Raw genomic sequence first — 14,099 nt, forward strand, 5'->3', positions numbered from 1 at the left:
TGCCAAAAAAAGTGTTGCAAAAACCATTGCCAAGAGCTGGGCTCCTCCCCAAAACTCAGATCGCCAGAAATGTCACTGTAAAGGGGAGACAGAAGAAATATAATTAGAAAAGGATTGCAAGCATTACTGATACAGATTTAGAGGCAGGTGAATTACAACATAGGCATTTTGCAACTGGAAGAGTTAATGCTGCAGGCTGGGGGGTCTTGTTCACAAGAAGTGATGGGGTTTTACGGGAGTTCTTGGTGCAGCACTCAAACAGCTCTGCTAGGTCAGCTCTACTCACTTTGGGAGTACAATTTGGGAGTACTGGCCATGTGTAACAGCAAGGCTTGATTAAGATTAAAGATATGTAACTGAAACCCAGCTTAGGGTCTACACCTTGCCAGCTGAGCAGCTCTCCAGACGATGTCAAGTTCATCATTTCAGTTACCTCTTGGCTTGAGAATCTGTTTGCTGCCCATAGAATCATAGAAGGGTCTGGGTTGGAAAAGGCCTTAAGGTCATCCAGTTCCAACCCCCTGTCGTGGGCAGGGACACCTTCCACTAGACCAGGTTGCTCCAAGCCCCATCCAACCTGGCCTTGAATGCTGTCAGGGATGGAGCATTCACCACCTCTTTGGGCAGCCTCTTCCAGGGTCTCACAAGTACCTGCTGAGATACCCAAGTTTAGCTAAGGCACCACATGGTACCAGAAAACATGGGCAAGTAGAGATCTAATGGAAGAGTGTTTCCTTCTGGAGTAGCTTGTAGTAGTTGGGTGGGATGTGGCTACTCAGAGCACCTCAGTTGTCAGTGTGTTGGCCACTGACTTGAACCCTCATTTCCATCAACTACAAAAGGAGCTTACAGACCCACCTTGTGTACAGGCATCTTCCATTAGAAGGTCAGGGGAACTGGCTTCATCTAAATGCAGTTGTCCAATAATCTGGATCTGACAGCTACCCAAATCATCACTGTGCAGAGCACAGTAACACTGATACTTGCTCATGGGCTCTGAAGAGAGAAATAAAGCTTGTAAAAGTGCATATGGCCAGAACATGACTTAGTTAAGAGGGTTAAGCCTGTTAAAAGATAGGTTTGGTACTATTCAGAGGTGGATTGAGCCCGCAGATTAAAGAGGTTTAAATGCAAGTAGAAATCAAAATCTTGATGTTCCTAGCAATCAGTTCTTACCATACTTAACTCAGTGGTCCCAGCTCTTGCGATTTTATCATGATTATCCCTGAATTCCAGTTTCACAAGCTCTAGCTCCAGTCTTGGGAATCGATTCCAGTCTTGGGAATCGGCTCCTGAGAGTGCCAGCTTCTGTTTTTAACAGTTATGGGGGGGGAAGCTTGAAAGTGTGACTTGAGCATATGCCAAAGATTTTGAAACAAAAAGTAAATAAAATGAATGCCAAATGCCCATTTTTATAAGAAACCTAAACACTCTCTATTTTAAAGCTAATCTCTTGACTTTGGGGTCCTGGTTCATTATTCCTGAATGCCCGATACTGGGAATACTGATAACTCAGACCCACTTTCAAAAGGATTTGTGGAAATAGACTGAAAGAGCTGCAGTGTTCTGGAATAATGGGTCCCTGGGGACAACCTGAGGAATGCTTATTCACTGTGGAAAAGCTGGTAAATGGATAATATTTGATCTCCTTCTTTCCAGATTAAAATAACAGAGGAGGGACAACAAAGAAGATGTGCCTGGACATGTGAGATAAAGAGTGCAAGCAAACAGGGCAGCTGTCTCTGGAGCAGCTCAGCATACTGATACCATGGAAGTGGAGAGGCAGCACTGATGGTGAGTGGTCTCCGAAGGCAGTGAGTGCTGGAGAGAAGGTGGGTGGAGCTGGGGTGCAGGCAGGAAGCCTTTGGCAGTGGAGCACCCTTGCTTGTTTTACCTGCAAGCCTGGGCTTGACACATTCAGAGGCAAGGTAGAGACCACCAGACATGTAGAAAGATGTCTTCCCATCAGTCTCCATTTTCCCTTTCCTTTGCCAGACAGCTCTGTGGATCTCAAAGTGCTTATGAAGACCATGTGCCTCCAGAAGGGATTTCTGTCTCCAGTGTGTTATCAATCACAAGAACACCACAAACACTGTACAAACCTCTGAAGTAAATTCTTTTACAGTGCATAAGATAGTGTTAGCACCTGTCATGGGCTGAAAGACATATTGACCTATTGGGTCATTTGGAGCCACAACACTTGGCCAAGGAATGGTCCCACCTCAGGGCTCCTTTTAAGCCTAATGCCCCTTGATGTAGCTTGTCCCTACCAACCACTTTCTTCTGCTCTGAAAACCCACGTGCCAGATGCTGCTCATCATCTGCTAGCCAGCTGCACAGCATATGGAGCCACATGGCAAGAGAGAGGCTGCAGCAAATGGAAGAGACACAGTGAGGAGGGACACATCAACATGAGCCTTGAACTGAGCACGAGATCTCATGGGTCTGCTCATTGAAGGGCAGGAAGATGGATGTTTGCTCCAGACCTAATGCTGACTACTGCCACTGAAAATGGGATCAGGAGCCCATCACCAACCCACACAAGCATCCTGGGTTGCTTACCACGGATCAGATGGGGAAAAGGGCCTGGATTTGTTGCTTGGAGCAGTCAAGCCAAGGCGCATATCAAAAAGCCTTCTCAGTGTGTCTGTGCAGAAGACGAACCTGACACTTTAGAGTTTGTAGCTGAGCTCTAAATGGAAAACAGAGGCTGGGGAAGGATTTTTTTTTTCCACCTCTGGTTTTGTGGGAGAGAAAAAACTCTAAAATCTTGCTCAAAAGCAGTTTTGTGCCTGCAAACAGGACTTATTTTTATGAGATTTATTTTTAATTTCATCCAGATGTTTATTTATAAAATAATTCAGGATTTATATCCAAACAGACATCAAAGAAACCTTCTGGGACTATCAATGTTAGTAGCAAAGGGGTTTAATGATCCACAAGGCGAGTGAATGGGTTTGAGCAGTGTCAGAGTGCCTTGGGGGAGCACATGTATGAATCCAATTAGGAACCAGTTCCAAGGTCACTCAGACACTTGAAAGATGCCTCCTTTGGGAGAAGGATGCCAACTATTAGGCACAGTGTGATATGGGGTATTGCAGAGCACACATGCTTTCCTAAAGACAGTACCAGGAGGACTTTTCCTTGGAGAGTGTCACGTAAGCTACCCACCACACCAGTTGCCTTGGGTCATTCTACTCCCAAGTCTTTCCCATGGTGTTCTTAATTCCCTTTCATGCAACCTGTAAATCCCACCTCTCCTTGGAGATAACATCTGAAGCTGTCCCCCAGTTTGAGGATAGACAGACAGACCCCATTATCCCTGTGCAAATTTAATGGGACAAGTGCTGATGTGTCATGTTAGTGTCTATTCACCTCCACACAATGTTCAATGGTTTGCTTGCTGTTAGAGAAAAACGCTTAATTACACTGCTCAAATTTTGTGTTTTTCTATAACTGGTTTCTATCAAACAGCGGTACGTAGCTCTTTGTACCCTCAGTGAGTTCTAGTAAGTCAATATAAACTAAGTCTAAGTTGCGTAACACGTCTACTCCAGTTTAACAACATACAGTGAAAAAGACCCTTTATCAAATTTGTGCAGATTTGCTTGCAATTGCCTCTTTTATTGACATCATATTGACTGAGTAAAAGGGTGCACTCTGGTGCTTTAGTCAGAGGCTTCCATTGACTTGTGCCTCCGCTACTAAGACTTCATTTTTTGCTGAAAAATCACAGCTCAACATTAAAGATCTTCTCTGTCCTCCAGAGCTGAGCTCCACAGTGTGGAATAGGCATGTTACAGGAATGGACCACACTTAACATGGATGGGATCCCCCTTTCTGTGCGCTTTCCTTTCACCACCTGCCTGCTCCAGGGCAGCTCCAAGCAGCACTGGGTGGCATGGCCAAATGTGACAGCTTCCAGGATGTGCTCTTCGCTGCTGGGGGATGAGGATGTCCCCTGTACCATGTCCCCACAGGCATGGCCAAGGAGCTGGCTCCTGCTTGCTCATCTTGGCTGCATTAGTGCTGGCCAAACTGGATGGGTCTTTATAGATAGAATCATAGAATCATAGAATAGTTAGTGTTGGCAAGGACCTTAAGATCATCTCGTTCCACCCCCCCTGCTGTGGGCAGGCACACCTCACACTAAACCAGGTCACCCAAGGCTCTGTCCAACCTGCCCTTGGACACTGCCAGGGATGGAGCATTCACAACCTCCCTGGGCAACCCATTCCAGTGCCTCACCACCTTAACAGGAAAGAATTTCCTCCTTATATCCAATCTAAACTTCCCCTGTTTAAGTTTTAACCCATTGCCCCTTGTCCTATCACTACAGTCCCTAATGAAGAGTCCCTCCCCAGCATCCCTATAGGCCCCCTTCAGATACTGGAAGGCTGCTATGAGGTCTCCACACAACCTTCTCTTCTCCAGGATGAACAGCCCCAGCTTTCTCAGCCCATCTTCATATAGGAGGTGCTCCAGTCCCCTGATCATCCTTGTGGCCCTCCTCTGGACTTGTTCCAACAGTTCCATGTCCTTTTTATGTTGAGGACACCAGAACTGCACACAATACTCCAGGTGAGGTCTCAGGAGAGCAGAGTAGAGGGGCAGGATCACCTCCTTCGACCTGCTGGTCACGCTCCTTTTGATGCAGCCCAGGATACGGTTGGCTTTCTGGCCTGCAAGAGCACACTGACTGCTCATGTTCATTTTCTCATCAACCAGCACCCCCAAGTCCCCCACGATAACCCTCTCCTGCCTGCCTGACCCTGAACCCAAAGAGGGAGAACACAGTTTGGGAGAACTTCCCATTTCTGAAACGGGGCTGCTGGCAGGCCTGTGCACTGCAGTGCTGAGAGCAGCAGCAGGAAGTGTGGTTGCATGTAAAAACAAGCAGATTTGAAACAGTATTCACTCCAAGGGATTACACAAATAACACCCCAGTGACAATGGAGCTATTTACTCAGTTGACAGTATGAAGAAAGCATCTCCTTTTATCTACTTATGGTGGTTAGCGGGTTCGTCTCTCTGCAGCCTCTGTTGCTACTTGCTGCTTTCCTTGATGCTTCTCTCTGGTACTTTTGTTCCAGCTCTCTTTAAAAAGCTGTTTATTTGAGGAGGGTGTAGACTTCATGCCAGAGAAGGGCAGCTGCAAAGGCACACAATGAGCAGCCTCACAGATTCCCAAGCATGTTCATATTGGCTGCTAGGGACCTATTGGCCATTGAAAGCACTCTCCTTCAGCCCACCCTGACCCCATGAGCCTCCTGTTCAGCCTCCTGTGAGAGATGAGAGCAAAACTAAGGGTGCATCTTCCTCGAAAGGCCGCACCACCTCCATGTCTTCAGGAGATAGGCTTGGTTTGTTTGCGCACATCTATACTTGTCCCACACGTCTCATATATTGCCCATGCTACCTCACCAAGGCTGTGTAAGGGCATAGAAAAGATCATGGCAATGGTTTAGGCTTCAAAGTTCGTACTTGGAGGACCACTGCACAGTTCATAGCTCTGTCACAAGCACCTCGTGATGGTGTTTATGGAGGAACTATCACACTGTTCATGGCATCTGAGCTGCAAATAACCCTTACAAAAGCCACCATACTAGAACAACTCCCTTGCTTCAGGAGTGGTACAAGGCAGACGGATCTGTCAGCCCTTAGAGTAAGTGATAAAAATGATTCCATCATATTTCCAAAATGTGGACACCACTGAACGGTGCAGACACAGTCTGCCCACACCAGGTAAATAACACTGACAACTGACCAGTTGGTGTATCCCATTTTGCATCTGTACTCCCTGGACTGAACTGTCCTATACACAAATAAATAGCTAATCTGGTGTCCATGCTGCTCAAATGGGACCAGCAGCAAAGAAGGACTTTTGTGATGTGATCCACTGCAACACTTGCCAATTCAAAGCCATCAAACCAGCCATAAGGCAGCAGAAACTTTGGGTCACTACAGGTCTGGGCAATACAAACAGGATTTATTAGAGTAAGTTTAAGCCATCTAAAAACTAAAGATCAAGGCTAGACTAGTAATTTTGTGTTCCTCTACAGACAATTTGTGGTTACCTTCAGAGAGCAGCTTAGAAACATCTAGGTTGAATTGTCTTTTCAAGGTGCCTTTCTCCATTGCCTAGAGTGGAAGCCTAAAAGGTCAAACTGCTTATTTTTTAATAGCCAAAGGCAGATAAAACAAGTTCCAGTGGCTTTCAGTAGTGTCTGGTAGAGCCCTGTGAAAGGTAGAAAGTTCAACTGTCCACCCACTGAACCATACAGTCTTGTGCAGTTAATTTTGTCTGAGGCTGAAGATGACCTCTCTTTGCCACTGGCTTTCGTGTTGTAATCATCTCCCATTATCTTAAAAGACCTATTTCTGGGAGCTTTTTTATGCTTTATTTTTGATATTAATTGAAGCCAAAGGAAAAGAAAGAAATGGTTAGGGAGCACCAAAGTAAGAAAGGAAGAATGTTGTGGTTGTCCCACCAAACCTATATGAAGTCAAGGCAGATTTTGCTGCCTTGTGTCTTCTGGTTCTTCTGTGCTGCTGAAAGGATTCATTGTGTGTTCTGTGACAAGTAATGACCTTCCCTCTCCCACTCATTGGGTTAAGGTCCTGAAGCCAGTTATAGGGTGTATTAGGGAGCTGTAAACACAAAGAAGTGCTGCTCTTTCAGCTACTAGAGACAAAAAATCTCATGACTTCCTGCCAATAGAAAGGCACATGTGTTTTCTATCTGTTGATAAAGAACCCAGTGATACCGAGCGTTGCTGGAGGAACATCTGTATTTTTGAATGGACATATAAAACCTTTCCTTCATGAACCAAGATTCATTTCACATTCAATACGTAATTCCACCAGTCTGCAAAGGCTTCTGTGGCTCACTAAACAGTTCTTATACGTATTTTCAGTTCCAAAAGACAGATGAAGAAATGAAAAATCTCTGCTCCCCAGCCCACTCTTCATCTCACCACCAGTAGTTAGGGGAGCAGTGGGTATGGAGGAGGAAAGAAGCAAGCTCCTGTGCAGTGTAGGGAAGTGAAGCAGCAAATGGAGAATCCTTGTAGAGCTGAGCTGCAAAAACATGGGTAAAAAGGAGTGAAAGAGTAGGACCCTGGCTGGATAGAGAAAGAAGAAAACCTCCATCCATAATGATGGAGTGACATGAGGTAGAGAAAAGAAGCTAACATCCACCATTGTCTTGCACACGTATAGAGTTACCTGCTAAAGACAACTGAGATGGCTGATGGAGAAGAAGACAGGATATTTGAAAGTAAGCAGCTTAAAGGAATGTGAATACCTATGTATATTTGTCAGTAACTGAAGTTGGAGCCAATGCTGGGGTAGAGTCATTACCAACTGGGATAAGAGATGGAGACTGATATGAGAAATCCATTCTCTAAATGGAAGTGACTGACCAAAACCAGTGATATGATGAGGATATGACTAATAATGTGACATGGGCCCAAACCACAGACATTAGGCCTGCATTCAAAGCTGGATCTCTCTCAGCTCAGTGGCAGTGAGAGCCAGCCCATACAAGAGCAGGACTGAACCGTGAAGGCTGGATACAAACTTGGTCTTGCAGAGATTTGGGTTTGGCTTCTCTTTACTGAAAGTGACATTTATTAGAATAAATGGTGGCTGAAGCTCCAAAAGCTCAGGGCTGAAGCGTGTTCTTGCTGCTTCTGTGTTTACCTTGAACAAAGCTGAATACCTGCATTTAAAGCACAGCTCCAGAAATCCCACAGGAAAAGAAAACTTTCAGTAAGAACCAGAAATATGCAGGAAGCACAGTTTCTTTGACAGAAATGGTCTCTTTCATCATGAACCCGTCCAAAATCCCAATAGGCAAAGACAAGTGGATATGAGCAGAGACTCGTCTAAATAAAGTTCATCTCAGGGTCAGTACTAAAAAGGGTGGAAGGGTGGAGGAAGAGGGATCCCATTTTGGTGAAAGGTTTTATCCCTTAAAGCCTACCTTACACTATGTGTTTTCAGAGTCAGATAAGGGAAGAACATCCCCTATGGCTGCTTATATATATTGAGTTACAGCTCATTATGTGGAGGAGAGGAGCTGCTAGCCCACAGCAGTTTCAGGCTGTTCATACTGCAGTGGTGAACGAATTAGGTGGTCTCTTCCTGTGCCTCATTAACCCTTAGAGGCACATTGTCATGGAGAAACAGGAGACATTATTCACAGTAGACACTAGATACAGTTTTAATTAAGGAAAGGTCCACACTGAGGCATCCCAACCAAGGTCTGAATCTCCTTGAAGCTCAAAAGAAATAGGATAATCTGGAATTTCACTTTGAAAGCAACCCCCTACAATCCACAGAGTATCTCTAAAGCACAGCTGCCTCCTGCATAACCAGGCAGAGGCTGATTCATCTCATCGCTCATTACTTTTATTGCCAACTTCATAGGTTTTGATTGCACAATGCAAAAGTGATAACAACACTGCAGGGCAGCAGAATGACTCATCAGGCATTACTGCTCCCTGTTAGCAAAGGCTTTTCTATTTACCTAGGTGCTTGTGCTGCCTTCATCTCCCTGGTGTTTGAGTGCTTCCCAAACAAATAGAACTCCATCTCTGCCCGTACTTCCTCTGCAGACCCAGCAGGAGTGTTAGGCTGCTGCGTGTGCCAAGGTCCTGAGACTTATGCCAATAAGGCATGACCTGTCCCCACCAGACCATTGCCAGCTGTGAGATGGAGACTGGGAATATGGTGCCCCAGCAGAGAGGTAAACAGGGAATTCAAGCAGTTGGTGACACTCACAAACATAAATAGCCACTCTCCCTACATGTTTTTTTAAGACTAATAGAACTTAATGCCCTCAAAGATCTGTTTCTTTGGCACAGATTTTGCAAGGGGAAACAGAGCCAAACTTAGCTCTCAGATCACTGGACATGAGGTATTCCTTCCATCTCATCCCAGGCAACAGCAGAGAAAGCAGTGTATTTTCAGATTTGTTCTGTGTGAAGATGTTCCCAGGAGCTTGAATCTGCAGGAGAAAATGCGGATAGCAGCAAATAGGATTACCCCCATGTTGTCCTTTGGGAAACAGCTGCCTGCTGAATACTGAAAACAGGGACTAATTCTCTCTGGACAACCCCTCACAAATGTGCATGTTCATCACCATCCCCTTGGGATGCTGGAGGATAGTAACACCATTGATCTGCAGTCACATAAGAGGACAGCTCCCCTTGAACCTGGGTCTAAGTGAGCCTGGCAGCCCAAAGAAAATGTGGGTCTTGAATGCTCATCCCTTGCCCCTTGGCTTACAAGACCAACATGAAACCTAAACTGTAGTCTTCAAGCAGCCTGGGACAGCGGATTAAAAACCCCACTGCAGTCACATTCAAGGACCCACAATTGGACTTGAACCAGGGAATGGCTGCACAGGGACTGATCCATCATTTTGTCCTGATGAGGACTGACTCAACTCTGAGCTTTCCTACGGTCCCAGAAGCATTTGGTCCAGGGCTGACACTGCAGGCACCATTCTGTATTAGTAACATAGTCTTCTCCAATGGCCAGATCAGGGTCTGGGGCTCCAGATCACACGCACCTCTAATGACATGATGGTCCAAAACTCCTGATAAGAAGAAAGACCTACACATGCCACCAGGGTGGGTTCAGACAGCATGGGTGCTCACCTGCACCCTCTCTTCACCCTCTTGAAGATCTTCTGCATACAGACACCACAATGCTGCAAAATGTGGCCCATAGCGGGTTTGGAGTGGGACCAGAGACAACATAACTCCTGGAGAGCACTGCGCACCAGGGATGTCAGAGGGGCAGGGACAAGTATTAATTTAACATGTTTAACTTGAGCTTGTACTATTTTAAGATGCAAAACCTCCCAGAGGCTCCGAACTGATTGCAGCTAAAAAGGACTGCTATTTGAGTTTATTTCTTTATAAAAGGCAGATTGTATGCTTTATTTAAAAATACACAGATTCTCTAAGTTGGCAAGGTCTTCATAGCTATGTGGCAAGGATTAATATATCTGAGTTTCTAACTGGATTTTATACCTCCCAAGTATCTTTCCTGCCATTACACAGGACCAGGTCCATATGTGGCAACATCATATCTGGCTTTGTGATGGACTGGAGACATCTAATGAGGCTGGCCTCAGCGTGGGGTCTCCCTGTTTGAGTCCTTGCAGAGGAAAGTGAACAACAAGAGCCAGCTGCATTCAGGATCCCATAGGTCTGCATAAAGACTGGTGTCACCCAAGTTTACTGCTGCTGAGCCACAGGCGGTTTCCTTCCTACCACAGACATCAAAGGAGAATATAGATTCTTAATTTGCAGTGAGAAGATGACACTGAGATGTCCGTGTCCTCTGTGGAGAGGCAATAGGCTACCCTGATTTATAAAGGGCAGGGAAGAACTGTTTTGGTTTGTTTTTATGAGAAAATAGAGTTTGAGGTTATGGGAATTCCATAAAGGACAATGTCTCACAGTAGTAAAAGATTATAAAACCGAATTACAGTTCAAACCAGTAAGTGTTACATTATGCACGGAGACACACTGACTGTAAGGCTTAACAATACACCAAAGCGCCAACACTAGAGCAAGGCAAAGGGCCTCCTTTTAAAACTCAGTTTAATAGTGCCTGACACAGAATGAGCAATAATGTTAAGCAACAGAGAATGGACCATAAAACAGTGCTATATGCAATAGCTATTATCCTATGTGCTAATCTTCATATCACATTATTTCCTCAAATAATCATAACATTGTGCCAACAGCCCCTTCATTCCAACTCATTATTTCTCCAGCTTGCTTCCTTCACAAGGAATAGGACTCACACTAACAATGCCCTCAGGGTCCATGAGCAAAGCTGCGCACTCGGGGTACCCAGAACAGAGGAAGTCTCTTTCTTGGTCCTTTTCTTCAGTTGTCTCTGTTTTTCCTTCATGCAATTACAAGGTAGTAGGAAAGATTTTCATGGAATAGAATAAAGAAATCCTTTACCATCACAAGTCTTCTGACTGCTCTTCTGGTTTATGCCTGTCACATGTTTATTCTCCTTGTTCTCACTTCTCACCAGTTGGGTTCTAATGTTTGCGCTTCTCTTGGTGCAGCCTTTGCTCTAACATTGTACAGCGTGTTCCTGCTGAGAACTATCAGCTTTGACTTTCTGCAAATAAAAAACCCTCTTGTCATTATTTTGTCACACTTTCAGCTTCTACTAAATAACTAATTCACAACAATAAACCTCCTGGTTGCCATTAGAGGCAGGCTGCCAAGCGGTTCAGATGCAATCTCGTGTTATGTTGTTTTTATAAAGGTTTCCCAAAACCCAGTGTGAATAGACTTGGGTTTTGTGACTTAAAGTAAAATATTTGCTTAATTTTACATTCAAAATGTTACTACCCAGAGCTGGAAATGTGAATGCAATGATTTGAGGCCCTTACGCCAGCACAAACAAACTTCTCGTACAAGCTCATACACAAACTCAAATGTCTACATGGAATAAGTTAAAATAAGTAAGCTCACCTCATTCTTTCTTTGCATCTCTCTCTCTGTCCATGTCTGTCCCCTACTATCTGCCCTTACATTTCAGTTCCTGGCACTGGGTCTGGGTTTTGAGGGTGATTTGTACAGCATCTAGCACAGCGGGAGGGGAACGTAAACAGCAGTGAAGTTGCCATTTGAGATCACAAGATGTATGTGCGTCTTCCCCGTGGCCCGTGTCGGGCCAAATGCATCATTTCTGCCATGCAGCAAACAAAGCCCTGGATGCTGATCAGTCGTGAGGACCAGGCGTAATGCTGATAAGGCAGAAGGAGGAGGGGGGCCCAGGGTGGGATGTGAGCAGTCTGACGTCCCTGACAGGGCTGAAGGAACTGAAATGGCTTTGAGCGATGTCAGCAGCAGAGTACAAGATGCATTATGGAAAACTTCATTTCAGTGGCCTCAAAGGGTACAAAACCATCCCTCACATTTTCCTACAGTCTTGTTTATGAATTCCACCGTGACACGGTCCCACCAACCAACACAGAATGGCTTTAGCAAGATTTTTCTTCCACTTGTATATTAACCAATTCATTGGCCCACTGATGCTTGTTCCATCCATCTAATGACACAACTCAATGGGTCTTTGCAAGATTTTGTGCAATAAATGTGGCAGCCATTAACTTTCCCTCCTGTTGGGCACTTGAGAAGATAAAAATCCCCTCTTTCTGCTGTAAATTTCTGCTATAAATCCACAGATGCAATTGCACACAATCCAATTTCAGCCTCTTGGGCCCACATTCATCCTTGTCCAACTATTCCTCTTGACTGAGCTGATTAGATTATAGACAAGGGCAGGCTCTCTAAATGCAAGGTCATGTGGCTTAAATTAAATCTAAAGGAGCTACACTAATATATATAACAGAACTTAGACATCTTTACTATGATAGAGGTGGGGAAAAGGTGCTCAGCTGGCTCCACTCCTGCATCATTTGGTCTTGAGAAGAATAAAGTGGCTTAGTCTTCCCTTGGAAATCCTCAGGGACCTGGTTCCCAGAAATGTTCATAATCTGATTGCTCCCAGAAGCCACATTTCTGGAACCATTTGATGTTCCTGTAGGTACTGTGTAACCTATGGGTGACACGCTGTCCCCACCACTGCCTTTGAGCAACCAAATGGGAGGAGATGGGACAGACGCCAGAGTGAGCAATAATGCTGCCTCCCGTAAGTCACACTGCAACTTACTGTGCACCATGTCTGGGCTGCAGAGTACAGGTTTGAAACCTATGCTGTTTTAAAAGGCTTGCTGGCTTGGTGTACCATACAGTTATTTTATCCTACGAACAAAGCAGCTTGCGATTTTCTGGCTATTGTCTGATTTTTTTTCCCTTCCTTTTAGAACAAATGGATGATGGAGTTACACAATATGTGACACACGCTGCTTATTTACCAGGATCATAAAAGGCCCCTATTTCCCAACACACAGAGTGAACTGAACAAGCCTCTGTGCTCAGAGTTCCCAGCTTTGGTCTGGCCAGCCATCAGCCCAAAAGCGCTTCCTTACGGGTGCTTCGCCAGCTCCTCCTCATTGCCTTGTTTGCCCTCCTTACTGCTTTGTTTGCCCTCCTCACTACTGTTTCTGCTCCTCTCACCCCCCTGCATCCAGCTTTATCCAGCAAAGCATTTTCTCTTGGACCCCATCAATATTGTCCCTGTTAACAAGCACTAGAAATGAAAATCTGAGATTTCTTTCATGGGAATTAGAATGAGAATAAAGTGATTTGGCTTGAACTGAAAGGTTGACCCTCTGAAGCAATGAGAACAGGGCAAGAGTGGTATGGAAAGGGTAGCTAAGCTGCGTTTTGCTAATCTGTTCTAGCCACAGAGCCAGGAGAAGCAGCTCATCAAGCAGAACAAATGCTGAATGCTCATGCATTTCTGAAATGTACTGTCATCAGCTTACGTCTCAAAACCAGAACCATTCTGGGTATTTAACTGGAAGCAACTGAAATTCTAGAGCTGGCTGTGAAATTCTGCTTTGAGGTAAGAACTGAGGCAGAACTAGAGCTGGCCTGCTGCACAAGGGGTAGAATATGAGCTGTAAGTGCTTCATTGCTAAAACAAACTGCGTTAACACTGGTCCCCCAGCAGCCCCACCAGGCAGCCTGGCTCAGCTCTCACTGCTGTGCTGCCTATTTTGCACATCTACTGCCACTATTTAACTGCACAGAGCTACTCCAACTCCTAGTTTTGGGGTGATCCAGAAGGTGAATGAGAGTTAAGTCCTGGGAATAAGCCAGGACCTTGTCTTTCTAAATCCAGCTCTTCCTCCAAGAGCCCAAGTGCAGGGAAAGCTGCGTGGCCTTCACCAATGTGGGAAAGGTGAGCAGCAGCATAGAGGCTGGAGTTAAAACAAGGCTCCCCTCTCAAGTATTTGAGCTTAGGCAGAAAACATTTAAGCAAGTGTTACCAGATGGGAGATGGGATGCTACAGCAGGGCCTCATGGAGGCTGGGGGCATTGGTCTCCTGATGGTACCCCTGGGAAGCTGGCGTTTCACCATCCCGTGCAAGTCCAGAAGGTACAAATGCACTGATGTTGGAGTAGTGCTTTCCAAAGCAG

The 14,099-nt window shown here is 45.3% G+C and overlaps 1 long non-coding RNA gene across 1 annotated transcript; it reads right to left on the bottom strand.

Annotated features, from left to right (window-relative positions):
* Positions 1-9,932: 9,932 nt before the first annotated feature.
* Positions 9,933-11,618, bottom strand: LOC133271774 (uncharacterized). Its single transcript, XR_009744250.1, has 3 exons — positions 11,520-11,618; positions 10,995-11,160; positions 9,933-10,285 (listed from the first exon to the last, which is right to left on the bottom strand). It is a non-coding gene; the product is annotated as an uncharacterized LOC133271774 (long non-coding RNA).
* Between the last annotated feature and the right edge of the window lie 2,481 nt (positions 11,619-14,099).

This window comes from Pezoporus flaviventris, unplaced genomic scaffold (genome assembly GCF_033815535.1).
Source record: "Pezoporus flaviventris isolate CSIRO_AGI_PZ_B2104156 unplaced genomic scaffold, CSIRO_AGI_Pfla_v1 ptg000025l, whole genome shotgun sequence".
Lineage (NCBI taxonomy): Eukaryota > Metazoa > Chordata > Aves > Psittaciformes > Psittacidae > Pezoporus > Pezoporus flaviventris.